This window comes from Prionailurus viverrinus, chromosome C1 (genome assembly GCF_022837055.1).
Source record: "Prionailurus viverrinus isolate Anna chromosome C1, UM_Priviv_1.0, whole genome shotgun sequence".
Classification (NCBI taxonomy): Eukaryota; Metazoa; Chordata; class Mammalia; order Carnivora; family Felidae; genus Prionailurus; species Prionailurus viverrinus.
In genome coordinates this window covers 155,652,457-155,669,939 of record NC_062568.1, presented here as the reverse complement: position 1 = coordinate 155,669,939, position 17,483 = coordinate 155,652,457, and the positions used below count along the sequence as shown (strand labels likewise).

The following is a 17,483-nucleotide window of genomic DNA, read 5'->3' as shown; positions in this document are numbered from 1 at the left end:
AAGAAGGGGCTCGAACTCACAGAATGCGAGATCATGACATGAGCTGAAGTCGGCCGCCCAACCAACTGAGCCACGCAGGTGCCCCAAGAATGTGCTTGAATTCTTTTATTTGATAGGAAAGGAAAGGAACACCATGAGGTTAGAATTGGGGATATTTGGTTACAGCCAGAGTCACTTACTGAATATGAATATCACCTGATTGTAAGCTCCGTGGAAGCAGGGTTCCTATCTATTTCATTTCTGCCCTATGCCCACATATTACAATGCCTGGCACAAAGGATGAACTCAATACATATTTCTGAATGAATGAATGATCTTTCCAGAAAGACTCTAGCTTTAAAATCAGGGACCGTATTGTAAATACTCTCTAACTCCAAAGAGCCCAGAACGATGTCTGATACAGAATGGCACCAGTTAGTATTTGGTGGCTGGGATTTATGATGCACTATATATAGAGTGAGAAGGGAGATTTTTTAAATCTTAGTGATAACCATGCACACCTGGTCAAATTCACAGCCTGCCTTATCTTTTAAGCACTCCCTCTATGTAAAAGTAAACCTGCAAAAGGAAGAATAGTTGATTGATATCAACAGAGAAGCACACTAGAGACCAACCCTTTCCTGCACCATCTTTGCTGCTGTCTGACTCACTGGATTTGGTTGGTTTGTTCCACATCTGGAGTTTCCTAGATCTCAGAACCAGGAGGGTGCAGCCCTATCCCCAGAAGTGGACTTTAGCCTTAGCCTAGTTCCTAAGAGATCTATAGGGGCACCTAGGCAGCTCAGTCAGTTGAGCATCCGACTCTTGATCTTGGCTCAGGTCTCGATCTCATGGTCGTGAGTCTGAGCCTCGCACTGGGGTCCACTCTGGGTGTGAAGCCTACTTAAAAAAAAAAAAAAATCCTGCACAGCAGGGATTATCATCATGGAGAACTTGAGCTAGCCAGATGCCTATTAGTGCCCATAATTAGTGGGCTGAGTAATGAATACATGTTGTTACTAGATGTACAGCACATATGGCTTAGCTCTTGTAGCTATTTGTTATGCTGCTTATATTGATTTCAATAATATTCTTTGGATGGATCAAAATAACAAAATTATTTCAACTATTCAAAATTACGCTACTAGTAAAAGAATAAGGGCAGTTTAAGAACTCACACACTACTTATCAATTTAGAGGAAAAAGATATATTTTTTTAAATAGGCTTGACGCCCAGCACAGGGCCCAACACAGGGCTTTAACGCACTACCCTGAGGTCAAGACCTGAGATCAAAAGTCAGACATTTAACCGACTGAGCCATCCAGGTGCCCCATATTCTTTAAATATTGAAACACCTCCTAAATACTTTTTGGATTGCTAATAGTATTGTTTTGGTCCCCTCCCCACACCCACAGCAACCCACCTATCATTATAGCCCCAGGGAAATGGGAGAGTGAGGCCCAACTAGAAGGAAGAAATGCACGAGGGACCACAGCAGACAAAAGCCGTTCTAGTGCTGGAAGGAGTGGACAATGTCCTTAGTGCTCCACAAATGCCTCAGCATCAAACCCCACATGTGGGAGGATGACAAAAAAATAGAAAGCCCAAATAGAAAAAACAAATGGCTATGAGCTTTTGAGGACACGGCCTCACAGGTTGGCCTGGCACTTACGTGTGGACACTTCCAGAGCAGGGGAATGGCAGAGAGGAGGCCCTCATAATTCTCTGAGTATCCCCAGACTCCACATGGTGGAGAAGGCCCCCCAGAGTCGCCCTGGGGTCCATGGAAGAGAAAGGAAAGCTGAACGCCAGAAGGATTGCAATGGAGCTGCTATGTTTAGGGCCAGAGTCTTCCCTACGGTTAGACAGCCAAAGCCAATGTCTAGAGAAAAGAAGTGACAAAGCCTTAAGAGTCTGTTGTGTCAGAGAGAAAATAACGGGACCAAGTCAGCAAAGAAGAACCACAATGCTCAAAATGCACTCTGAAAACACCAGATTCACATCCCTGAGTCAACGGGGATGCCAGCAGCTACCTAGCAACCAGGAAGATCAAAATCAACTCTAGGGAGAATGGGGAGGACCCCACAGACAGGATCAGGACTCTGTGTAGACAAGTGACCTCTCCTTGTCTGCCCCATTATCATGACAGGATATAAGCTTTCTCCTTCAGATGCCATCTTGGGTAAGAGAAGGGGGGAGGTGGGAGAAACCATGAAGTCAGAGCATTTCCCTCAAAGAGACTGGTTAATGCAAAGTGGAAAAAAAACCACCCCAAAAAACAATAGATGGACAACATACTTTCAAGCGTAAGTTTAAAAACCCATCCTCTACTGCTCTACCTCACAGTCTCTGTCCCAGCCATCAGAGAACATAGATTCATGACGAATTTTTGTTCTACATACAAAATTTTTAAAAAGAAATTTTAAAAATATCTAAGTTGTACACTATACAGTTTTCACCCCAGCCATTAACAAAAGTGGAGACTCTTAATAGCCAAACAGATGCTAATAGCACTAAATAAATGTGGGGACTACCTTTATAAATCTGAATATGAGCTTTTAATTTTTCAGTTCAATGCATTATAAAAGTGACCAGGAAGGAAAATGAGACAGTGCCCAAGATGACTAATAAAAGAAGGCCATCCTAATAGCAAACAAGTTAGGAGTATGTGTCTAAGAACAAATTAAACCTTATAATAGGTGTAAGATTTGTTCTGTTGTATAACTTATAATCAGAGACAGTCAGTGGAGGGGCTTACTGTGATTTTATGTCCAGGCTTTAAAAGGTTAATCACAGGACATACAGCTCAGATAACAAGAAAATGATCAAATGCACTCTTATAGTATATTACCAAATCAATAGTTGGAGGATTGAGTAAGATTAAAGATTATGGTAAATATAGTAATTGCACTGAGTAATGAATTTCATGATAAATTAATCTTTATCCTCCAACTCAGAGCTGATTTGATTGATCTGTATGCACATTGGTTGCTGGAGGATTTCCTCGTCCCTGAGGGCGCAGCTGTGACCACTGTCTGAGGCAAAAGGCTTCCATAGCTAGGAGGTGACTTGATTCCCTGTCGTCCCATCTATTCTTACCAATAACCCACAACCACCCACTACAATCAGACTGAATCAGAGCCAGTGTAGCACTGTCATCAGATTAATGGTTGAATACTAGCAGCAGCTATCAAGGGTCCTTTATCAGGCAAATAGATTAACCTGAGTAGCAGAGGTCAATTCAATTCAGCATTCATTGATTACCTATCTTTTATGTGGAAGACACTGTGCGAGACATTAACACAAAATCTTGACTTATCACCAGCAAAAATGTTATAAACTGTATACAATTAAATAGTATTCATTATGTTGTATACATATTTAATGGTAATGAAAAATCTAAATCCTCAGTGCATTCCCATTTCTTTTTTTTTTTTTTTTTAACGTTTATTTATTTTTGGGACAGAGAGAGACAGAGCATGAACGGGGGAGGGTCAGAGAGAGAGGGAGACACAGAATCGGAAACAGGCTCCAGGCTCCGAGCCGTCAGCCCAGAGCCTGATGCGGGGCTCGAACTCACTGACCGCGAGATCGTGACCTGGCTGAAGTCGGACACTTAACCGACTGCGCCACCCAGGCGCCCCAATGCATTCCCATTTCTGTAAGTGACAAGGACAAAGAATAACGATGATAGTCCCATTACTCACATTTTGGAGTCTAGATTTTCTGCAAAAATTTAGAAGTCAGTTATTTAAATACAAAATAATTTAGCAAATCATATATTATTCAGGTTCCCTTATTCTTAGTAATATAATAGTAATACAGTGTGTAATAATATAATAACTATGATCCTCAGGCAAAAACTTAATAGATTCTCTGACATAAAATAGCCCCTTACCCATAAAAGACATTTAAAATGTCATGCAATACAGCTATGAGAAAGGACAACCTGCCATTTGCAACAACATGGATGGCACTTGAAGACATTATGCTAAGTGGGATGTCAGACAGAGAAAGACAAATGGGATATGATATCAGTTATATGTGTAATCTAAAAAAGCCAAACTCATAGAAACAGAGAGTGGAACGGTGGTGCACCAGGGGATGGGGTTGGAGGTATAGGGAAGATGCTGTTTAAGAATACAAACTGGCAACAAGTAGTAGGTAAACCCTAGAGAGTTCATGCACAGTAGAGTGATTCTAGACAGCAATACTGTTGAGAGACAAGCTTGCTGAGAGCCTAGAATTTAATTATTCCAACCACTAAAAGGAAATGATAATTATGTAATGTGATAGAGGTGCTAATTATCACTTCAATGGCAATCATATGAAAGTATAAATGTATCAAATTAACATGTTATGCACTTTAAATTTACATAATGTTATATGTGAAATATATTTCAATACTAAAAACGGTACATAAAATAAGGAACTATTCTTTGACTACAGCAGAGATTGCCATTTGCTTTCTAGTACCCATTCTGTCTTTCTTTATCTGATTATTAGCTGATTCCAATTAAAACACCGCATTTCCAGCACTCTCCCAGTTACGTGTGGCTGTGTGACTAAATTCTGGCCAATTATAAATAAAAGAAAAGTGATGACACTTCTGGAAAACTGCTTAAAGGGAAGGAGAACATTCTTCTTTATTTAATCCATCCTCCTTCCCCTGAACGGAGCCAAATTAATGGCTGGATCTCAAGCAGCCATACTGGACCATGAAGTGGTACATTAAGAATGGCTAACAATAGCTTCAAACTCTGATGATCAGAAATGGCCCAGATCAGCCATGGACTGCCTACATGTAGAATTTGTATAAGTTGGAAAGAAATGCCCTTCTATCTTCTTATAGCCGTTGTCATTTTGGATTTTTTTTTGGCACCTGACCAAACCTAACACACTGATAAATCATCCATCAAGCTAGAATAAATTCTGGGCAGTTGTCAAGAGAACACCTAAAGTAATACAGAGAAAACCATACTGATAAAAGGAAACTAATGGTGTTTTCATCATGTCTAGCTTAAAATGAATCAAGTAACAAAAAAGCACAATCCTTGAGGCTTTAGGATTTGGCATAAGGAGACTGGTTTGGGGGCCCTTACATAGGTCATGCCCAAAAGTTGAAGATGACTCCAAATTGTCTGCATATAATTTTCTCAAAATTTGTACAGCATTTCCACATGATCAAAGACAAGTGTAATAGCATCAAACCACTGTATAATACAAATCTGCTTTATCCCCATACTGGGTTTACAACACAGCTCAGAAATTGATCTTAAAGCTAGACTTGAATCTTAACTCACTTTAAACCTGGAAAAGCTTGTTTAAATTTTATAAATTTCAATTACTTTGTCTATGATATGGGGAAAATGATAGCATTTCGCTCCATTTTCTTTCATAAGGAAGTGAGGATAATCAAATGAAGTAAATATATATCAAAGTGTTACCAATGTTATTAACATCATCTTGGTGTCTCCACTTATGTTTCACTGGGAGAGGCACTTAGTTTTCAGTTTTCTGAGTTTTTATGAGCTACATGTATTCAAGTATTTAGGCTAAAAGAATACCATTGGAAATGGGTATTTGGCTAAATTATAGCTGCTTCTTTTGTAACCAGCATATGAGAAACATGTGGACAGACCCTGAAAATAAAAATAAACTTATTAACTATGTTAGATTATACAGTTGGAATATGTTACTCACTGACTGAACTATAAATGCTGTGTGTAGCAAATTCCTTTAACCTGGAATTAAGGATCCAGCAGAATTTATTTTCACAGAATTGAACAATTATCAGTGGTCATAAAAATGACTCTGGACCTACACAATACTGTTGCATATTCTAAATTATCAAAGACATATCATCAGTAATGGAACCAAATTATTTCACTAACAGCAGTGTACCATATCACAGTCTTCTTTATAACAGGTAGGTTCATAGCAATAAAAACACTAGATTAGCTGAGAAATGTCTACCTGGAACAGAACAACAAAGGCTATAATTACATTTTACAGATAGCAAAGGTGAGATTGAACTTCTTGCTCAAAAGAAAGTAGGTTATTTGAATTTCATTGTTAAGATGGCTTTCTAGGGGCACTTGGATGGCTCAGTCGGTTAAGGATTTGAGTCTTGATTTCAGCTCAGGTCATGATCTCACATGATCTCACTTGATCATGGGATCAAGCCCCATGTTGGGCTCTATGCTGGATTCTCTCTTTCTTTCCCTCTTCCTGTACCCCCACCCCCCACCCCCTGCTGGTACTCTCTCAGCCTCTCTCAAAGTAATGAAAAAAAGAATGGCTTTCTGGGGCACCTGGCTGACTCAACTGGTAGAGAATGCAACTCTTGATCTCGGGGTCATGAGCTCGAGTCCCATGTTGGGGGGTAGAGTTCACTTAAAAAATAAATAAATATAAATAAACAAATAGATAGATAGATAGATAGATAGATAGATAGATAGATAGATAAGAATTGCCTTCTGGGCAATTTCTTCTGCAAATTTCATAGGCAACCTTCTGACTCATATCTAAGTGACCAGGAGCTGCCATGTGGTTAGTAGTGAAAGTTCTCTTTCTCCCTCTCTCTCTGTCATTCTCACTCAATTCTCTCTCTCTCTCTCTCCTCTCTCTCTCTCTCTCTGTCTCTCTCTCTGTCTCTCTCTTTCACTTACATGCACACACATGCACCATTAGAACTTGCTTCTCCAGTATGATTCTAAAATGAGATGCTCTACAAGGACGTGAACGTGAGGCTTGGCTCTGGCCTCACATTGTAGAGCTGACGGTACAAGGAAACCTGTGGGAGAAGAGAAACTGTCCTAATGGATGCCAGACTCTTTTCTCACTGCACCCTTCTTGACAACCCCAGCTCTTGTCAGCAAGGCTGACTGGCAGGACATCCCCTCTCCTGTCCCTTCTACAGTCTCAGTCTTCCCTTATACACTTGCTTGATTTTTCTTCCTTTTCACTGCCATTTTCAACATATTATCTTAGCCAGAAAGTGAGAGAATCAGTATGTACGTGGAGTAAGAGGGGAGGAAAGAAATGCATAGGACAGGAGTATGAGGAGACCCTGGTATCAGTTCTTTCCAGGGACGGAGTGGAGATTCATTTCATGCCTCAGCCTCTGACGTGGGCACCGAAGAGAATTTTGAATGGGGCCACTTTTGTTTCAGGCATGTTTTATCCTACCAGTACCTTCCTTTCAGATTTGTCCCTCTTTCAGCTTTCACGTTTTTCCTTGGCTTCTATAAAGAAATCCTATCCCAATTCATCACCAAAGTTGAACTATTATTCTATGTCCCATTCTTATAAGGCCCTACTAAGTGGCTAGAACTAATGGTAATAATTATTTTTGGGATACAGAGACTGGCAGTGCTTTACTGTGTTATTTTTTACCCACATAATGCATTTACTTTCTATGAGAAAGTCCTTACTTAAAGGAGTACCAATTCTAGAATTTTAGATCTTAGGGGGGTTGCTATAGATTTTTTAAATCTTTAAATAATAATAATAATAGCTCACACACAATTTTTACTAAATGTCAAGCACCTTTCTAGGTGCTTTACATATTTTAGCTCATTTGCTGCTCATAACAATCCTAGAGGAAAGGGTCTACTAATATCTTGACTTTACAGATGAAGATACTGAGGTACAGAGAGGGCAAGTACTTTACCTACAGTCATGCAGCTAGTAAGTAGTTGAACTAGGATTTGAACCCAAGTAGCGTGGCTCCAGAAACCCTGCTTCCAACAATCTAGATGGCAGTCCGAAAAACCACCATGGTTGAAATTAGCTTGGGAAGAAGGCACGAATGCTAGTCTTGGCTCTCCCTCTAAGGACTTGTGTGACCTTGGACAAGTTACTTCAACTCTGAGTATCAGCTGAACTAAATTTGTGGTTTATGTTCTTATAATTTTTGGATACAGTGATATTGTGATATAACAAAAAATACATATATTTTAGTCTTCATCCCTACCTACTGAAATAGTTCTGAATGATAAAGGTGTCATTATGATATTTGGTTTTTGTCCTCAGTTCCTGAAAAAGCTCCAGAAGGATAGAGGTGAAAGGAGCATCTTTTGTTATTCATAAGAAGCCCCTTTCAACCTCATCTGAGTTTATGTTAATGAGGTGACTTTTGAAAAACACCTAAGATGGGGGTCTGATTGCCAGGGAAACTAACCATATGATTAGAGGCTTGGCACTTTTAATCCCACCCTCTGACCTCAGGGGAGAAGAGAGGAACTGGAGATGAGTCAATCACTAATGGTCAATGATGTAATCAATCATGCCTAAGTACTGAAGCCTCCATATGAAACCCTTACCTAGGAGGATCAGAGGGCTTCCAGACTAATGAACACATTGAGGTACTTGGAGGGAGGTGTACCCACAGAGGACACAGACACTCTGCACCTCTTCCACACACCTTGTCCTACACACCTCTTCCATCTGGCTGTTCCTGAATTGTATCCTTTTATAATAAACTGGTATCTAGTAAGTAAATTGTTTTCCTGAGTTTTGTGAGTCATTCATGCAAATTACTGAACCCAAGATGAAGGTCCTGGGAACCTCTGATATATGGTCTGTTTGTCAGAAGTCTGGGAAGCATGCACTTGTGATTGGCATCTGAAGTGGGGTGGGGGCAGTAACTGAGTCCGTAACCTGGGGGGTCTGCATTAACTCTGAATAGTCAGCATCTAATTGAATTGTAGGGAATCCAGCTGTTGTTGAAGGATTGGTGGGTGTGGGAAAAACCCCACATGTTTTATGTCAGAAGTGTGAAGAGTAGGGTGTCGAAGGAACAGTGTTTTTCTTTTAAAAGCAGAACCATTACTTTCAATGAAATTCCAGTTAGAAGCCTGATATACAGGACAGATAAAAGAGAGATCTTGAGCTGAGGCTATAATAATAGCTGGCCTTGAACTGTTCAAAATCCAACCCATTATCCTTGTCCCTAATTCCACTACACACACACACACACACACACACACACACACACACCAGTAGCAGCAGCAGCTCCTGCAGATAAGGCTCTATTGAACCCAATAGAAATCCTCTTGACTCAATGGTCCCTACAGCCTCTTCCAGCAGTAGGATTCTACACAATCAGTTGTTTAGAGACACCCAGGGATAAAATATCAAAATATGCTCTCCTCTCGTCTATGCTCTCAAGTGGAAACAGCTAAGCTTAGAGTCAGACAAAAAGAGCAAGGAAACAAGTCATCCTTGCACTTGATTTCTTTTAGGGCTCAAGCAAATATGGAAATACTATTTAAAATCCTCACCCTATGCTGGGACTCTCCCTCAGACAAGCAGAAATAAGAAGTACAGGTTCTAAGCACTTAGCACAGTGACTGGCATCTCAGAAGCATCTGATGAATGATCATTGAGGCTGAATTGAATATAATAGCAAAAAATGTCTGAGACTCACAATGTATATAACTACTTTATCCTGGGCAGAACTCTTTGAGACTAATTCCATTATATACTTGAAAAATAAATTCCATGGACCTTATTTTCCCTCTGACTTAAATAAAAGTCAGTTTTATTTGAGGTTACTCAATGTTAAATTTTTCCCTCTTCTAACACTGAATGCGGGTAGTAGAGTTAGACATGCTTACTTCCTTCCCACCTCCAGATAATCTCTTAAAAACCTCATCCTCTCTTTTCTGCACAGTGGAACACATTCATTTTTAATCCATTTACTTTTCCACATTATTGTCCCACCTTTGATATGTATTCCCCTCCAAAGTACAAGGGATAAGAGATGATGTCCTTCTTAAAGGTCTAGAGAGACCAAGAAAGATCCTCCAGTCTTTGGCCTCCTCTGTAATGCACCTGCCTGCACACGGGACACTGGTGAACATTCTTCTGTGACAGGGGACTCTGGGTACCTGAGCTAGAGGATCCTATTGCTCTGCTCACTTTCTTAGAAATTCACTATATGCCAAAAAGTGAACTGATGTAGGCAGAAATCTACATTTTGTAACTTAGTCTAAAATATCCGACACGTTAGATTCCCCTCCTTCTGCAGTGCATTAAACCTGGGGTGATGCTCAGGGCCATTTGTGAAAGTAAGATCTGTAGGCTCTGAAGGGCTCAGAGGAGAGTCAGAGTGACTTGGGGAGGCCCGCTCAGGTGTGCTTTTAAGTTTTTCAGTCTTTGAAATGTGTTACGTTGCATGCTTTGCTCCTGGAGGGCACTTTGTATCCCTGTGTGGCTCAGCATAGTAACAGGCAGACAGAGCAGCCAAACACAAATGGGTTGAGTGAGTGAGTGGAAGATTGAGTGAACGATAACTACAACTAATGGGGAAACTGTGGTCCGGTGATAAGAGCACCTGACAGGAAGCAGAAAAGTGATACCAAATATTAACCTATCAAAGCACTGGAGCTGTGCTGGCTGATAGTTCTCTGTTCAGCTTCCTTACATGTCAAAAGGAGGTGTCAGAATTTGCTTCTCTTGAATGCTCTCAGCTTTGGGAAGGGAAGTATTTTTTCTACTCTATCAGCCTCTGACTCCACAGCAGGGTTGCTGAAGGGGCCCTGGAGAAAGCATGCTAGATCCCAAGTTCACACTATTCAGACCTTGTGGCCAAAGGCTGTTCTGCTCCTCACACCATCCTGCTAACCACAGCTACTCTCCTTCCTGCCAGCCTGGAAGGTCACCTCCGGGACTTCCCATCCTCTACATAAGGCCATTCCATAGACATATGAATCAACACAGACAAGGTTTTCCCTTCACATTACCTTATAAACTTAACATGACTGTAAGAAGTGTTGCACTCAATGAGACTAATATAATACTTTTCAATTACTAATTTAATATTCCATCCAATTTAATACTTTTTCCCATGATGGCACCAAGGAACCTTCACTGGGAAGGAATTAGAGGCATTCTGAGTGACATGTATGTGCAAAAGTTTGGATACCATCATCTCTAATTTCAGTCCCTAATTGTAGTTAACAACTATTTGCTGAAACATGTACTGTATATCTAGCATTGTGGTAAGCTCTGTAAGGCTTAATTTCTTTTTCAACTAAAACCCCTTCTTGGATATCCTCACATTTTTTATTCATCTCATTTGTACTGCAGTCATTAAAATAAATTTAAACCATGTTTGTATGTCTACTATATGTCTATATTACAGTCTTCACTGTCTTGGAGGCTGGGGGAAGGAGAGGAAATGGGAGGGTATGGGACACTAAGATTAAAAAGATGTGGTCTCATTCAAGGAATCTAGTGGGGGAGCCAGAAACAAGTGCAGCTGACTATCATATAGCTCAAACAATGAGAGGTAATCACAGAGGCATAAATAAATTATCATGGATGCACAAAGGGGGTAGTTGTTAATTCCGAATCGGGCATCAGTTAAGAATTCTTAAATAGGTATAATTACAATGCACCTTAATGAGAGAGTAGGACTTTCTCAATTAAGAAGAACATTCAAGCAAAGAAAACAGTAGGAACAGAATTGTGAATGTGCATAAGGTGTTTGGGGAAAGAATTTCCCAAAGGCTGGTATCTTATTGTCAGATAACACTGGAATGGTACAGTTTTGAATATGTGAAACATTCAGGGTTTGCACGATGGGCACTGGGAAAACACCAGGCATTTCTGGGGACACCATTACTATCTCCACTCTCCAAAGGAGAGAACTGAGGCTTAGAAAGAGAAGAAACTCATTTCTAGGCCAAGCGTAGAGCTAAAGTTTAACACCAAAGTCCAAATGTTATACCTAGTCTTCTTTTTCTTTTTGAGATATAATTAGCACATACTATTATATTAGTTTCGGGTGTACAACATAATGATTTGATATATACATATTGTGAAATGATCACCACAGTAAATCCAGTTAACATCCACCATCCATGTATAGTTACAAGTTTTTTTTTTCTTGAGATGAGAATTTTTGAGATCTACTGTCTTAGCAAATTTCAAAGAGGCAATACAGTATTATTAACTGTAGTCACCATGCTGTCCGTGACATCTACACAACTTTCTTATTTGACAACTGCAAGTTTGTATCCACCTAATCTTAGCCTTAGCTTTTTATCTACAAAATTTGGATAATAACAATTCTTCCCTCCCTACTTGAACAGTTTGATCAAATAAAACTACAGATACTAAAATGCCTTGGAAATTATAAAAGAATTCTATAAGTGTTGATTGTTTAGATATTAATTTGTCACGTTTACAACTAATGTTACTCCTGAAGGTGGTATAAATGTATTTTTGAAAAGGGAAGTAGAATTATTTAATGTTAATACTGGCTATAAATGATGAAGTTTCTACTGTGATTTGTACATGTATTATTTTCTTTCACTTACTGGTGAAATAGGTATCATTAGCATCAATTTATAAATCAGTAAACAGAGGCAGAAAAAGATTTAAAAACTTCCCACTCATACAGCTAGTAAGTCAAGAACCAGGTTGCAAATCTATGTCTTTAAATCCCCCGGACTCTTCCACAAAGCTACCCCATGTGGCCTTCCCACTGATGATGTTAAAACCTCTCAGGTAATAATGTTGCTCTTCAGAGAGCAATGAATGATACCAACAATTTCAACACTTCCAACAAGGATGTTAGTATCTGATTCTGTGCCTTAGAAGAGATGTAACTATATCTAACCCTGTTAAGGATCATTTTGTATAAATAAGTCGTATGTTTTCTTTAGGCTTACTTTAACTGGAAAACATGACCTATTTTGCCCCACCCAGTGAAATGAAAAATGTCTTTCTTCAAGAGTAATTGCACTATTGATTAAAAAAACAAAACAAAAACAAAAACAAAACAAAAAAAAAGCCCCTCACTATTTATGTAATGGTATTGGTTCCTTACAGTTATTTGAAATTTTAAAAGCTTCCTTAAACATTTACTGAATCATTTGTTTCTATATTTTAAAGTACATTTCTCTTGTTCATAAAATTAAAAAAATAGGGTGGGTAATGTATAAAAATTTGATAAATATTATTCATATTTGGTTTATTCTCCTACAAGATATGCTTTATGCATAGTTAAAAGTGATCTGAGTTTGACCAAATTCACATTCTTGGTGGCCTTTTATATTCAATGATGGCAATCAGATACCCCAGCTAATAAAGTCATTGATATTAATGGCCATCAGCTATTCTGATTTAATTGCTGGAAAATAATTGCTGTAGCTCTTTTTGATAACATTTTTGCTGTTTTTTTGAGAAGAGTTTTCCAAAAAAGCTGTAAACTAGTAAGATGAACATAGAGACCTTGAAGGTTAGCTTTGAGATTAGATCCAACAACAATTCAGTTAATGTCACATGAGGCAGAATATAAACCACATATAAAGGGTTTTAAAGCAGGGAACTAAGTTCAACATTTAAATTCAGCCATCTTTACACACCATTTCAAATACTGTGGCCATTTTTACAACTGGTTTTATGTATAAATCCATAGAATCATGGGTTGGAAGAAGTCTTCCAAAAGATATTTGCAGTTCCTGCTTTTACAGCAAACTCCCTTGTGGTTTCTTAGTATTTATTTGCCCGAGCATTTGCAGTCACAGAAAACTCATTACTTTCTAAGATAGGCCTTTCCACCTTAGGCACCACCGATTTTGCTTCTTTTTACATGGGGTCAAAATTTTTCTCTCTGTAGCTTCTCCCCATAAACCTTAGTTCCAGCCTATAGGACATACCATCATATTTCATGTGGTACTCCTAGAAGCATTTGAGAGAATCGCACCATTATCCTTGGATGAAGCCAGAGATGAGGAGAAACTTGCCAAGACAAATATTTGAAAGAATAATAATCAAAACATTTATAGTGTTTAACTTTGAGTGGTAGAATATAAGGAATTTTTCTTTCGTTTTTGTGTTCTTCATTGCTTGAATTTTACACATGAATACATATTCTAATTAGAATGAAAAGAAAAAGTAAAACCATTTACATTTTGGGAAAAACATTAAAGTCCTAAATGTAATGGATATGAATTGGTACTTCACTTTGAAGAATCAGGGAATCTTAAATCTGGAATCTGTGCGTGATAAACCTCAGTCTCCTCTGGACCTAGACCTACATCATAGGGATTCATTAAAGATGCATCAGTGGGGCGCCTGGGTGGCGCAGTCGGTTAAGCGTCCGATTTCAGCCAGGTCACGATCTCGCGGTCCGTGAGTTCGAGCCCCGCGTCGGGCTCTGAGCTGATGGCTCAGAGCCTGGAGCCTGTTTCCGATTCTGTGTCTCCCTCTCTCTCTGCCCCTCCCCCGTTCATGCTCTGTCTCTCTCTGTCCCAAAAATAAATAAACGTTGAAAAAAAAATTAAAAAAAAAAAGATGCATCAGTGACTAAATAAATGCAGAAATTATTCATTTAATCAGTGATCAAATCTATCAAAATCCAACACAAATAGTCTGATTCTCATATCTTTCTTGGAGATATAGTCATCACCAGAACAGTCATGGTACTAACAACCAAGTTGTTATTGTTCTCAATCCAAGTACTAAGAGGAAAAAGAACACCTGCATCCTAATTTAAACTGATTTAATGTCTTTTTTAATTCTGTGTGTTCCTCAATGTATCAGATTTCCAAAAAGTCTCTAGTAGTTCTGTTTTCTGCTGATTTTATAGCTAGAGAAAAACAAAGGACATTAAGGCACCCAGAAGTAAATTACTGTTCTGTTTGAACCATGGTAAATCTCTGAGAATTTTGTACATTAAATAATATGGTGATAATGATGATGGAACATGGCATGCATACTGTGAAAATTGATAAGGGGAAGCCTCACTAAAATGGAGTAGGGAGGCCAGAAGGGAGAACTCTCAGGCCATACTACTCAAGGTCAAGAATTGTCCATTAGGGACCCCAACTGAAAAGAGGTCAACAGGAAAGAATCAACAGTCACAGGTCCCAACAGGAAGAGACGTACTTTGCGTCTCCTACAAAAATCTGACTACCCCAGCAATTCAGAGAAGGAAGAACCATCACCACCCTGAACTCTTGCCTTTCTCTAATGGACTTTTCTTCAAAGAAACCCCTCCCAACTTTTCCTCCTTTTCCATAAAATAACATTCCTCTCCTTTGTTAGACTAGCCTATGGTTTTGCCATCCCTTGCTTGCCCTGAATTGCAAATCTCTGCTATTCCCAAATAAACCCATATTTTGCTGGTAAATAGCTGACCGTTTCATTTTTAAGGTCAACAATACCAAGTGGTTTGCATATGTTACCTCTTCTAAGATTTACAGCTACCCTATAAACTAGAAATTATTATCCCCATAGTCCTTTATAGATCAGGAAATTGAGGGAGCAGGAATGTGTTATACTAGTCTCTATTAGATAGTGGTAGAAAGCATTGACTAATTTGACCAGATCCTATTTATCGCTTTTCAGACAAGAACTGCCATACTGAAATTCACCTATTTGCTTATATGCCTTATTATTTATTTTTCCCGGATTTCACTTGACAAAGTTGTTATAGGGACTTTTCAAAATACCTCTTCTGGGTTCCTCAAAAAAAAATAAATAAACAGAACTCCCATGTAATCCAGCAATTCCATTTCTGGGTTTATATCTGAAGGAAACAAAGTCACTATCACAAAGTGATAGGATTTGCATGGCCATGTTCATGGCAGCATTATTTACAAACCATTTAAGTGTTGTTTCCATATATATAATGGAAGAGTTTATTCATACCTAAAAGCAGGAAATCTTGCCACTTGCGACAACATGGATGAACCTTGCAAACATTATGCTAAGTGAAATAGATAAATGAATACAGAGATCAGGATGTCTCTTGCCACTTTACCAATATGGTTATGGACTCCTGAAGCAATCAATATTGCTACTGTGGCTACTGGTATCACTACTAATACAACACTAATAACAATACCTCCTACATATATATTGTACCCATAACTCTTCTAGAATATTTACATATTTAATCCTCATGGCTACCCTATAAAGTAAGTGCAAAAATCCAAATTCTTCATATACAAAAATCTTAAAGAGTTGAAGGAATTATTTTCAAGGTCCACAGCTTTTAAGCCAAAGTTTGATCCCAGGTCTGACTCCAAAACACATATTTTCACATCCTTAATGATAACCTGACCATGACACTTTTCCCCCAAAAAAGATACTGCTTATCTACCTGGCATCTCAGTTGCTTCTTTCCTTTCTCCAAGAATATCCCTCCCTCCCTCCCTTCCAAATGGTTGTGTTGGGCAGTTGAAAAAGAGCCCCTAAATTTGAGAGGACCATTCTTCATCCAGTGAATGGAGAATGGTGTTTCCCATTAAGGAACGTCAAGTAACATGTATAATCATTCATTGTTATTTTAATTTTTTTCTGAACATGTTCTCATATTAAAACTTACTCCCATAAAATTAGGTCCATAAATTACTACATTATTTTTTTAAATTATGTTATTATTATTAACAAACCATTATGAAAATCTTCAGACTCCATTTCTCATGCAAATTACATAGAAGCCAGCAGACAAATGGAAATTTGCCTTTCAAACATTTGCCCTAAGCATTGACTCATTTGATTTGGCTTAATTAACTGCTGATTAGTAAAAAAAAAAAAAAAAAAAAAAATTAAGTAAAGATTTACATCTAATTGGGTTGAGCCCATTCTGAATAAATGTTAATTGATCCCTGAGATACCTGAGAATTGTTGACTCCTGTAATTATATTGAAATAGTAGAGATAATATGCAAAATTAGACCAAAGCTAAACTCTAAGATGTATCGATTTTTCATGTTATACAGCTATTGGTGGCTTGTCATTTGAATCCATTTCCTGATAACAGAATTCAAGTTTTGGAGATGCCAAGATGTTATTCCCTTGAACAATATGTTCCTCACTGTTCTTATCAGTCTGATAAGTTCTGTGGAAAACAAAGCAGCTAGTTGAAAAGAGAATACTAGTGAATGAATAAAATGTCAGATATACATAACCGATTCTACCTGCTAGCAACAAGGAAAGAAAGACTCAAAAACAGGAAACAGTTTTTCTGTTTCTTAAAGATAAAATATTCTCTATTCTAGAACTGAACTGTATTTTGCAAGAAGTTTGAGCAAATTTCAAAATTAAGCAGGGGAGACAATAGACAGAAGGGTTTTCCTGCTGTCAAAGGCCTGTTCTCCCTCTCTTCCATCTTGAATTTTACATTTTCTCCCAGGAGTCCCTCTGTAATTAGAAAGCAAAAGTACTTAACTGATTTTCAGTTCTCAGTAAACCTGCTCCTGAGTTAAGCAGGAGAGGAAGTGTGAAAGGAAAAGCAACAACAGCACCAACAACAAAAAACAAAGGGGCTGAAAAGAGATGTACAGTTAGTAACCTGAATTGTGATAAACTCAGCATCCTGCAAACCCCTAGACCTGGACAGGAAGTGGCAATGCGGCCTTTCTGTGCAACCATGTATGGCTGGGCTGCTGACACCCACTCCTCTGCAGAAGCAATTCTGTATCCAACAAGGAAGGGTCAGAATATTTACAGTAGTGTGTGAACGCCCAGGTGGGGCA

General features: G+C 38.7%; 1 protein-coding gene across 2 annotated transcripts in view; it reads right to left on the bottom strand.

Annotated features, from left to right (window-relative positions):
- PTGER3 (prostaglandin E receptor 3) overlaps positions 1-17,483 on the bottom strand; it is a 180,360-nt gene that overhangs the window by 117,752 nt on the left and 45,125 nt on the right. The window lies entirely within an intron of this gene.